This window comes from Pan troglodytes, chromosome Y, assembly GCF_028858775.2.
Source record: "Pan troglodytes isolate AG18354 chromosome Y, NHGRI_mPanTro3-v2.0_pri, whole genome shotgun sequence".
In the NCBI taxonomy this organism is placed as follows: Eukaryota; Metazoa; Chordata; class Mammalia; order Primates; family Hominidae; genus Pan; species Pan troglodytes.
This window is the reverse complement of record NC_072422.2, coordinates 34575257-34587500: the sequence shown is the minus strand read 5'-3', so window position 1 is coordinate 34587500 and position 12244 is coordinate 34575257. Positions and strand designations below refer to the sequence as shown.

The window sequence follows — 12244 nt, the reverse complement described above, 5'->3', positions numbered from 1 at the left end:
TTCAGTCATCCACCCATTTATCAATACACCCACTATCATTCACCCATTCATGTATCTATTCATTCAATCATTTATTCCTTATTCATCCACCTATCTATCCATCTGTTCATCCATCCATCCATTTATTCATTCATCTACTCATTCATTCATCCATCCAATCATCCCTTCATTCATTCATTCATCCACTCATTCATTCCTTATCCATTTACTCATCTATCCATTCATCCATCCATCCATCCATCCATTCATCCATTCTTCCACTCTTCATTCACCTCTCTACATATCCATCCATCCACTCACTAATGTACTAATCCACTCATTCACTCATTCATTCATTTATTCATTCACCCATCTATTTATGCAACTATCCATTCAACCATCCAACAAACAGTACTGAGGCCATGGTAATCTATTCTGGTCTCTCATCTACAAAGTCACAGCCCCTACAGGGACCCTGCTCATTCATTCCCTGTGGCTGAGATTGAAGGGGTATCTCCTGTTTCTATTCCACGTGTGGCCACCTGCTGGTCTGTCCCTGTCCTGAGTGCAGGAGTAGTCTCATTCTCCTCCACCCCCAGAACAGATGAGTGATAAATAAATACCTGGAGACAGAATGCCTCCAACCCCAGGGTAAGAGCCTGAGTATCCTAGAAGTTTCCTGTGTTCATGCCAAGAGCTTGTGATGGACATATGGACACTGTAGATGGACAACAGCGCCTTCACTGAGCAGCTAGTGCCTGGGAAGCCTCCAGCTTCACTGAGCCTCAGGTTTCATCTCTTGTATCTCACAGAGAGGCTGTCTGCAACATGCCCATTTCAACCACTGGCTGACAGGCTCATGCAGGTATGCATATAACAGGGCTCCTTGCTGGAGAGTGCGTTCCTGGAGATTCCATCAGAGCTACTGCTGCACAACTGCCCCTTGAGGAGGCCATCACAGCTCTGAGCAGCAGGCGCTGCCAGTCAGCACCGTGTGAACTCAAAGTCTTGCATTCATCCTCACACGACATCTTCAAAACCACTTTAAACGTCCCAGGGAAGCCCAGAGGAGCAAGCGCTTCCAAGAGGCTGGCTCTGGTCTTTGGATTGAGTGTGGATTTGAGTCTCTTTGAATGAGTGTGGATTTGAGTTTCTTTGAATGAGTGTGGATTTGAGTCTCTTTGAATGCGTATGGGTTTGAGCCTCTTTGAATGATTGTGGACTCGAGTCTCTTTGAATGAGTGTGGATTTGAGTCTCTTTGAATTCGTGTAGGTTTGAGTCTCTGAATGAGTGGACTTGAATCTGTTTGAGTATGGATTTGAGTCTCTTTGAATGCGTGTGGGTTTGAGTCTCTTTGAATGAGTGTGGATTTGAGTCTCTTTGAATGAGTGTGGACTTGAGTCTCTTTGAATGAGTTGGATTTGAGTCTCTTTGAGTGTGGATTTGAGTCTCTGAATGCGTGTGGATTTGAGTCTCCTCATTCCTGCACTTTTTCAGTTCCCTTTGTTGCATGGGACAGTATAAATGACGCTCCCCATTGATCCAGTTTTGCAAGTAAAAATGTCACATGTGGAAGCCAGCATTTAGTCCTCGGGCAGGTAAGCATGTTTGATGAGAATAACATGTACACACAGCGGGGCCCTTGGTCTTGGAAAGGTGGAGAATAAATCCTCCATTTCCCCTGAGACCTGACCTGCGCAGGGAATATCTGCTTAATCTACACATGTGTGGCTTGTAACGGCAGAGTCTCTTCAATTCTACTTACTTTATTATAGTAACAAGAGCATGCATACAGCACATTGGGAGATGGAGAAATGGAAGGAAGTGATCCAGAGTCCCTTGACCCAGCCCATTCTCTCCCTGAAACCTGGGGGATGGGACATGATCTTGCTTCTCCTTCCAGGTCTCTGGAAGGATCATCTTGTCTTATCTTGCCTACCTCTCACCCTGTGGTTCAGAATTGCAGGAGATTCTGTTCCAGTGGGGATGCTTGTCTATATCTTGGGCAGTTTGGGGTGTCACAAGTGGAGGGGGTACTCCTGGGGTGTGGTGGGTGGAGCCTGGGAAGATGCTCAGTGCCCTGCAGTGCACAGGATAGGCTCAACATAGAGAATCCTCCAGCCCTACATGGCAGCAGTGCTGAGGCTGACACCCTGCCTGAGAATGAGAGTCTCTGTTAGTGACTATCTATCCATCTATATCTATCTATCATATCTATCATTTATCAATTTATCTATCTATCATATCTAGCTCTCTATCTGGCACCTGTATCTATTTATTTATTAATCTTCTCTGTCTGTCATCTATCTATACCTTTCTAGCATTTATCTCTCATCTCTATCATTAATCTGCCTACCATTTGACGGTGGTTTCAACTAGGGGTGATTTTTCTCATCACGGGACACTGGGTAATGTCTGAGGACAGTTCTGGTTGTCGCAACTGTGGGGGTGCTCCTGGCATCTGGTGGGTGGATCCCGGGGATGCTTCTCAATACCTTACACTGCACAGGATGGCCCCACCACAGAGAATCACCCGGCCCCAAATGTCTATAGTGTTGATGTGGAAAGATCCTGCTTTTAGTATAGAGAATCTCTCCTCTCTCTCTCTCTCTGTCATCCATCTATGTATCCATGTATCTATGTATCTATGCATCTATGTGTGTATGTATGTATGTATGTATGGATCTATCTATCTATCTATCTATCTATCTATGTATCCATGTATCTATGTATGTATCTGTCTATCTCTATTACCTATCTATCATCACCATTATCTATCTATCTATCTATCTATCTATCTATCTATCTGTCATCTATATGTATGTACATATCTATCTATCTATCTTATCTATTGCTCATCTATCTAGGTATCTCTCTAATCTATCATCTATCTCTCTAATCTATTAATGCATCTATGTATGTATCTATGTATCTATCTATCTAATCTATTTATCCATGTATATATGTATGTATCTACCTATCTAATCTATGTATGTATGTATGTATGTATATATGTATCTAATTTATGTACGTACGTATGTATGTATCTATTCTATCAATGTATCTATCTGATTGATCTATCTATCTCTCTATCATCACCATTATCTATCTATATGTATGTGTGTATCTATCTATCCTATCTATCTCTCATCTATCTATGTATCTCTCTAATCTATCATCTATTTAATCTATGCATCTATCTATCTATCTAATCTATTTATCCATGTATGTATATATCTATCTAATCTATGTCTGTATATATCTATTTATCTAATTTATGTATGTATCTTTTCTATCTATCTCTATTATCTATCTATCTATCATCACCATTATCTATCTATATCTATGTATGCATGTGTCTATTCTATCTATCTTTCATCTATCTATATATCTCTTTAATCTATCATCTATCTAATCTATGCATGTATCTATGTATCTATCTAATCTATTTATCCATGTATGTATGTATGTATCTACCTATCTAATTTATGTATGTATGTATATATGTATCTATCTACTCTATGTATCTATTTATCGATTCTATCTATCTGTCTGTCTATCTATCTGTCTGTCTGTCTATCTGTCTGTCTGTCTGTCTATCTATCTGTCTAATTTGTCACCCATCTATCTTTAAGACACTGATAGATGAGCAAGTGATTTTGCTACCTGGAGATATTGAGTAATATCTGGAGACATTTCTGACTGTCACAACTGTGGGTGCTCCTGGCACCTTGTGGCTGGAGCCCAGGGACGCTGCTCTACACCCTACCATCCCCAGGATGGCCCCACCACAGAGAATTCCCCCGCCCCAAATGTCACTAGTGCTCCAGCAGACAGCCTGTGCCTTTTGTGTCTCATGATTGGTTCTATCCCAAGATCTGTCCTTGCCCTACTTCCTGCATGCCCTCTCCATCAGGGGTCCCCCTGCTTACAGAGTCCCCCCGCTTACAGAGTCCCCCCGTAAACAATGTCCAGGTCCCCTCCCAGCCTGACTGTGCCCAGCCCGAGGAGTTAGCATGCTCAGCCCACCCCCAGCTCATGAACTCCTGAGGAGCCTGGACAGCACATTGCCATTCCACCAACTCATCATCCGAAACGAACACAGCCTGGCACCTGCTACCTGCTTCTGTCTGTGCCACTCCCTGCCCAGCCATGGAGAGTCTCATGGGACTCCTCCCTCCCATGAAGACCTTCTTGGCTAGAAAACCACACATCCTGCTTCCACAACGTCCCTCTGCTCAGGGCACCAGCACCTTTCCCCTGGAGCAGGGCAATCTGCACAAAAGCATCAACGCAGCCCTCAAGGTCCCAGCCCGGCTCAGCGGCATGAAAACACGCTCAACATCACGAATGATCAGGGAAATGCAAATCAAAAGCAGAATGCGACACCACCTCACTCCTGCAAGAATGGCCATAATCAAAACATCAAGAAATAGCAAATGCTAGTGTGGATGTAGCGAACAGGGAACATGTCTGCACTGTTGGTGGGAACGTAAACTAGTACAGCCACTATAGAAGACAGTGTGGAGAGTCCTTAAAGAGCTAAATGTAGAACTACCATTTGATCCAGCAATCCCACTGCTGGGTATCTAGGTAGAGGAAAGTAACTCATTATATGAAAAAGATACTTAGAGGAAAGTAACTCATTATACGAAAAAGATACTTGCACAGGCATGTTTATAGCAGCACAATTTGCAATTGCAAAAATGTGGAACCAACCCAAATGCCCATCAATCAACAGGTGGATAAAGAAACTGTGGTGTATTTATATATATAAATGCCGGCACTGACACACACACACACACACACACACGTCATATGTATGTGTGCCATATATACACACACACATATATACACATATGTATATGATGTGTATATATACACATATATGTATATATGTATATGATGTGTATATATACACATATATGTATATATGTATATGATGTGTATATATACACATATATGTATATATGTATATGATGTATATACATATATACATATACTTATGATGGAATACTACTCAGTCATGAAAAAGAATAGCATTTGCAGTGACCTGGATGAGATTGGAGACTATTATTCTAAGTGAAGTAACTCAGGAATGGAAAACCAAACATCGTATGTTCTCACTCATAAGTGAGAGCTAAGCTATGAGGATGCAAAGGCATAAGAATGCCACAATGGCCGGACGCGGTGGCTCACACCTGTCATCCCAGCACTTTGGGAGGTCGAGGTGGGCAGATCACAAGGTCAGGAGTTTGAGACCAGCCTGGCCAATATGGTGAAACCCCGTCTCTACTAAAAATACAAAAATTAACCGGGTGTGGTGGCACATGCTTGTAATCCCAGTTACTCAGGAGGAGGCTGAGGCAGGAGAATCGCTTGAATCCGGGAGGAGGAGCTTGCAGTGAGCCGAGATCGCGCCACTGCTCTCCAGCCTGGGCAACAGAGTGAAACTCCGTCTCAAAAAAAAAAAAAAGAAAGAAAGAAAAAAGAAAAAAAAAGGAATGACACAAAGGACTTTGGGAACTCCAGGGCAAAGACTGGGGAGAGGATGAGGGATAAAAGGCCACAAACTGGGTTCAGTGTATACTGCTTGGGTGATGGATACCCTGAAATCTCACACATCACCACTAAAGAACTTACTCGTGTAACCAAATGGCACCTGTTTCCCCAAAACCTATGGAAGTAAAAAGTGTAAAACAAACCAACAAAAACACACATCAGCTTCTGAAAAAATCTTCTGAGGAGTGTGCTTTCTTGAGGCAAATAAAAGAGATTGCCAAAAATAATATATATATTCATATATTATATATTTACATATTTATTATTTAAACATATATTTATGTATTTTTTATTATTTATATATTATATATTTATATATTTATTATTTAAATATATTGTATATTTATATATTATTTATTCTTTATATCTTATATACTTATATATTTATTATTTAAATGTATTGTATATTTATATTTTATTTATTATTTATATATTATATACTTATATATTTATTATTTAAATATATTATATATTTATATATTATTATTTACATATTTATTATTTACATATTTATTATTTAAATATATTATATATTTATGTATTATTTATTATTTATATATTATATACTTATATATTCATTATTTAAATATATTATATATTCATATATTATTTATTATTTATATATTATATACTTATATTTATTATTTAAATATATTATGTATTTATATGTTATTTATTATTTATATATTATATACTTATATATGTATTATTTAAATATATTATGTATTCATATATTATTTATTATTTACATATTACATAGTTATATATTTATAACTTAAATATACTATATATTTATATATTATTTATATTACATATTTACATATATTATATACTTATCTATTTATTATTTACATATATATTTGTATATTATTTATATATAATATATTTACATATATTATATATTTATATATAATATATTTACATATATTATATATTTATATATAATATATTTACATATATTATATATTTATATATAATATATTTACATATATTATATATTTATATATAATATATTTACATATATTATATATTTATATATAATATATTTACATATATTATATATTTACATATAATATATTTACATATATTATATATTTACATATAATATATTTACATATATTATATATTTACATATAATATATATTTATAGATAATATATTTACATATATATATTTATAGATAATATATTTACATATATTATATATTTATAGATAATATATTTACATATATTATATATTTATAGATAATATATTTACATATATTATATATTTATAGATAATATATTTACATATATTATATATTTATAGATAATATATTATATATTTACATATATTATATATTCATATACTTACTATTTATATATTATATATTATTTATATATAATTATTCATATAATTATATATGTAATATATATACACACACACACAGGTGTATCTGTTGCTTTATCCTAAATGAACACAGATACTGCATCCCTAGGGAGCGACGTTGTGAACCGCAGAACCCTCCCTGGAGTCCCCTGAGCTCAGTCTGGTCCTTGGGGGTGATCCTGGGGGCACCCATCCCGCCCACGCCCTCTCCGTACCTTAACAGGTGTAGGCAGGGTGTTGTGTGTCTCCCAGGGGCCGTGCAGAATCTCCTAACCCGAGAGAGGAAGAGCAGGGTTCCAGGTGGACACTGGAATCCCTGGACCCTGCCCCGCCCACCCCACTGCCTCTAGGGACAGAAGAGGGGCTGGGGGAGGGAGGTTGGGGACCATGCCCAGACACAGCCAAGGAGGAGGTGCTGATGGAGAGGCAGGGCTGAAGGAGAGGGCTGCAGGAGAGAGACTCAGACGAGAGGGGGCCATCTGCCCGGGAAAGGGCCTCTCCAAGCCCAGGGCTGTGCGTATGCACCACTGGCAACAGCTACTCTGCTGTTGTTAATCCTAAGCCATCGCTTCTTCCCTGGAGCTTTAAGTGACAAACTCAGAACTGCAGTGTGGGTAGGGTTGGAGGGAGGGAGCGTCTCTGTGGTTCTCCAAGGGGACCTCACCTCTCCCACCCACCCCAAGGTTGGTCAGTCTGAATGGTGCAGCCAGGCGGGGACCTGGCAGAAGGCATCTGAAAAGCATGTGCTTTTACAAACACAGGGTTACCCACTGTCCCGTACGTCCCATGCACGCCTCTCTCAGCCTCTGACCTAATTGTCCCCCTGGGGGGTGGGGGACGCCAATATTTGGGAAAGGGGGCAGCATCCTGGTGCACGTAGGACGCTGGCACCTGTCTGGCAGTGCCTAAATGAAAGTACTGTTTTTCCAATGTGGGATAATTCCTTTTTTTTTTTTTTTTTTTTTTTTTTGAGACAGAGTCTCACTCTGTCACCCAAACTGGAGTGCAGTGGCGCGATCTTGGCTCACCGCAACCTCCGCCTCCTGTGTTCAAGTGATTCTGCTGCCTTAGCGTGCCGAGTAACTGGGATGACAGGTGCCCGCCGCCACACTCGGCTAATTTTGGTATTTTTAGTAGAGACGGGGTTTCACTATATTGGCCAGGCTGGTCTCAAACCCCTGACCTCAAGTGATCCACCCACCTCGGCCTCCCAAAGTGCTGGGATTACAGGCGTCTGTCACCACCGTAAACACAAAATATGCTACTATCTGGCGCTGCTTGCCAAAGTCAAGTGGGCTATGCAAGGAGGAACGGAACGGGAAGGAGGGATTGAACGGCGCAGTCAGGTGCACCTGCTTCCCCACGGGCTTCAGCTCCTCAGCGGTTTTCACTTAGGGCTCTCGCGCTTCAGACTTCTCATCCACGTTACGTAAAGATAACAACATGGGAAGAAACAACCACACACACACACACACACACACACACACACACACACACACACCCTTTTCTTTTTGGGAACAGAGCCACGTGACCATGGTTCCCCTTTATAGAAATGGGACCTAAAGCGCCACAGCAGGCCCCGTGTGTGTGGCCTGAAATTCCCAGAGCAGCTCCCTCTGCCTTTTCTCAGCTTTTTAGGGGACAGACCTGACAAGACCCAAGGAATTGGGGTTTCTAAGCGGACCTGTACAAATGAGGTCTGAGGTGGCCGTGAGACCCGGGTCTGGGGTCTCCCTGGCACCGAGGGGGTGACGAGGGGCCACCGTGCTCATCCAGGCACCCACAGGGCTTTAAAACCCATTTAATTTATGCCTACTCTTCCATTATTGGAACGCTAAGCATTTGGGAGTTATTTATATCCCACGGCTCAAGGTCATCCCCAAGGTCTCATTGCAAACATTCAAAAAACTGCAACCTTGGGCGTAAATGGGTTACGTGCAGCAGCCGCAGCTGCTTACCCTCTCTAAGGTTAACCTCAAGAGAGGCGCATTTCATGGAATGAGTTTTTTTTTTTGTTGTTTTTTTTTCTAAACAGAGTCTCGCTCTGTCGCCCAGGCTGGAGTGCAGTGGCGTGATCTCCGCTCACTGCAATCTTCACCTCCCGGGATCATGCCATTCTCCTGCCTCAGCCTCCCAAGTAGCTGGGACTGCAGGCGCCCACCACCAAGCCCAGCTAATTTTTTGTATTTTTAGTAGAGACGGGGTTTCACCACGTTAGCCAGGATGGTCTCGAACTCCTGACCTCGTGATCCGCCCGCCTCAGCCTCCCAAAGTTCAGTGACGAAGCGGCTGTGCAAAGTCTTCCTCCCAGGAAATTTGCACTCCTGGTCTGCTCTAGCGTGAGGGGAACATGCCTCATGGAGTTTGCACCGTCTTCCCCCGTGTTCTCACCGTACAGGGACCCTCCCAGCGACCCTGTCTTCTCCCTTGACAGTGCAGGACAAGAATAAAAGTCCAGCTCGGCGGCTCACCTGTGCAGAAGCAGCGGCAGAAGTAGCAGGTGAGAGCTCAGAGGGTCTCCAGGTAACAGGATGCAACGCTCAAGTCGACGGCCGTGCCTCAGAGCCCGGGACTCAGGGGGCCAGCCACCAGCTTGCAAGCCGTGGCCACTCAAAGTGCTTGAGAAAGTGTTCGTGGGCGGCAGACGGCTGCCCTTCCAGTTCCATCTGTCCAGCAACCTTGCAAAGGCGGCCGCTTCGCTGGGTGGCCCACCGGCTGGCACGACTGTCTCCGAATGCAAATTCTGCAAACTCCACCTCCCAGCGCACAACCACGGTTGCGACTCAGGCTTAGGTGGAAAGGAAGTGTGTTGTGAAATTTCCTCTGTAACTGTCTGAACGCTCATGTGCAGGGCTGAGCCCACTGGAGTAACGTCGCTGTGTCTCTGGGCAGCACCGTTAACCGCCCACCTCCCTATCACTGGCTCGCAGGGGACCCTACTCTTAAGACAACCCTGAGAGTGAGGAAAAGAGGGACAATGATTTTTCTGAATTTTGTAAGCAGCAGTGAAGAGCCGTGGCATGCCCCAGAACCGATTCCTGTTTCTTCTGAAATTAAAACAAAACAAAACAAAGAAAGAACAGAACACGTTTCCTTTTAGACTCTAAAGCTGTGCTCATTGCGACATCTCTTGGTACACAGCCAGAGACTGTGACAAGCGAACAGACCTTGGGCACTGATCATTCCGGCTCTCACAGTGGGTCACGGGCGCTGCAGGCTCATATCCTCAACATCCCATGGGGGATCGGCCAGTTTCAGGAAAGAGAACCAGGTTTCCGAGCTCTGGTATCCTTGCTTGTGAGGAGCAACGGTTGGTTCTTGTCACTCGTGGGAGGAGGTTGAGAGGGAAGGATCTGTCACTGAGAAAGAATGAGTGAATATTGAACCACTACTCAGGGAAAAGACATGGTAGAATCAATCCCTCAAGCCAGGCTGGGTGTGGTGGCTCACGCCTGTCGTCCCAGCACTTTGGGAGGCCGAGGCGGGTGGATCACTTCAGGTCAGGAGTTCGAGACCAGCCTGGCCAACATGGCGAAATCCCGTCCCTACTAAAAATACAAAAATTAGCTGGGCGTGGTGGTGGACACCTGTAATCCCAGCTACTGGGGAGGCTGAGGCAGGAGAGTCGCTTGAACCTGGGAGGTGGAGGTTGCAGTGAGCGAAGATCAGGCCATTGCACTCCAGTCTGGGTGACAGTGAGACTGTCCCAAAAAACAAACAAGCAAACAAACAAACAAAAAGGCCAGGCCTGCTGGCTCACGCCTATAATCCCAGCACTTTGGGAGGCCAAGGCGGGTGGATCACTTGACGTCAGGAGTTCGAGACCAGCCTGGCCAACATGGCGAAATCCCGTCCCTACTAAAAATACAAAAATTAGCTGGGCGTGGTGGTGGACACCTGTAATCCCAGCTACTGGGGAGGCTGAGGCAGGAGAGTCGCTTGAACCTGGGAGGTGGAGGTTGCAGTGAGCGAAGATCAGGCCATTGCACTCCAGTCTGGGTGACAGTGAGACTGTCCCAAAAAACAAACAAGCAAACAAACAAACAAAAAGGCCAGGCCTGCTGGCTCACGCCTATAATCCCAGCACTTTGGGAGGCCAAGGCGGGTGGATCACTTGAGGTCAGGAGTTCGAGACCAGGCTGGCCAACATAGCGAAATCCCGTCCCTACTAAAAATACAAAAATTAGCTGGGCGTGGTGGTGGATGCCTGTAATCCTAGCTACTGGGGAGGCTGAGGCAGGAGAATCGCTTGAACCCGGCAGGCGGAGGCTGCAGTGAGTCAAGATCGAGCCACTGCACTCCAGCCTGGGTGACAGAGTGAGACTGTCTCAAAAAAAAAAAAAAAAAAAGTCGAGGCCTGGTGGCTCACACCTGTATTCCCAGCACTTTGAGGGGCCAAGGTGGGCCAGATCGCTTGAGGTCAGGAGTTCGAGACCAGCCTGGCCAACGTAGCGAAACCTGTCCCTTAAAAATACAAAAATTAGCTAGGCGTGGTGGTGGACGCCTGTAATCCCAGCTACTGGGGAGGCTGAGGCAGGAGAAGCATGTGAACCTGGGAGGTGGAGGTGGCAGTGAGCCCAGATTGGGCCATTGTACCCCAGCCTGGGTGACAAAGTGAGACTGTCTCAAAAAAAAAAAAAAAAAAAAAAAAAAAGGCCAGGCCTGGTGGCTCACGCCTATAATCCCAGCACTTTGGGAGGCCAAGGTGGGTGGATCACTTGAGGTCAGGAGTTTGAGACTAGCCTGGCCAACATGGCGAAACCCTGTCTCTACTAAAAATACAAAAATTAGCTGGGTGTGATGGTGGGGGCCTGTAGTTCCAGCTACTGGGGAGGCTGAGGCAAGAGAATGACTTGAACCAGAGAGGCAGAGGTTGCAGAGAGCCGAGATCATGCCACTGCACTCCAGCCTGGGCAACAGAGAGAGACCCTGTCTCAAAAAAAAAAAAAAAAAAAAAATCAAAAAAATCCTTCAGGCCCCTGGTCACAGTGTTTTCTTCAACAGATCAATAAGTAGCTTTATATTATGTGTGTTTCTGTTTGAAAACACCTTATTAAGGAAATCGTTCTGTAAAAGGACACCCACACTCACAGTTCATCACAGCACTATTCACGATAGCAAAGACACAGAGTCAACCCAGGTGCTTATCCACCACGCATCGGATAAAGAAAATAGGGTACGTGACCAGTGGGTGCAGAGGCTCATGCCTGTAATCCCAGCAGTCTGGGAGGCCGAGGCAGGTGGATCACCTGAGGTCAGGAGTTCGAGACCAGACTGGTCAACATGGAGAAACCCCCTCTCTACTAAAAATAGAAAAAATAATCTTGGCGTGGTG

General features: G+C 43.6%; 1 protein-coding gene across 2 annotated transcripts in view; it reads right to left on the bottom strand.

Annotated features, from left to right (window-relative positions):
* Positions 1-10100, bottom strand: part of P2RY8 (P2Y receptor family member 8) — a 75874-nt gene extending 65774 nt beyond the window's left edge. Inside the window, exon 1 of one of the 2 annotated variants that reach the window (XR_010154998.1) lies at positions 9381-10100. The gene's annotated coding sequence lies outside the window, so the exon portion shown is untranslated. The remainder of the gene's footprint in view (positions 1-9380) is intronic. The other variant, XM_054677318.2, reaches the window with a different exon arrangement.
* Positions 10101-12244: the final 2144 nt, after the last annotated feature.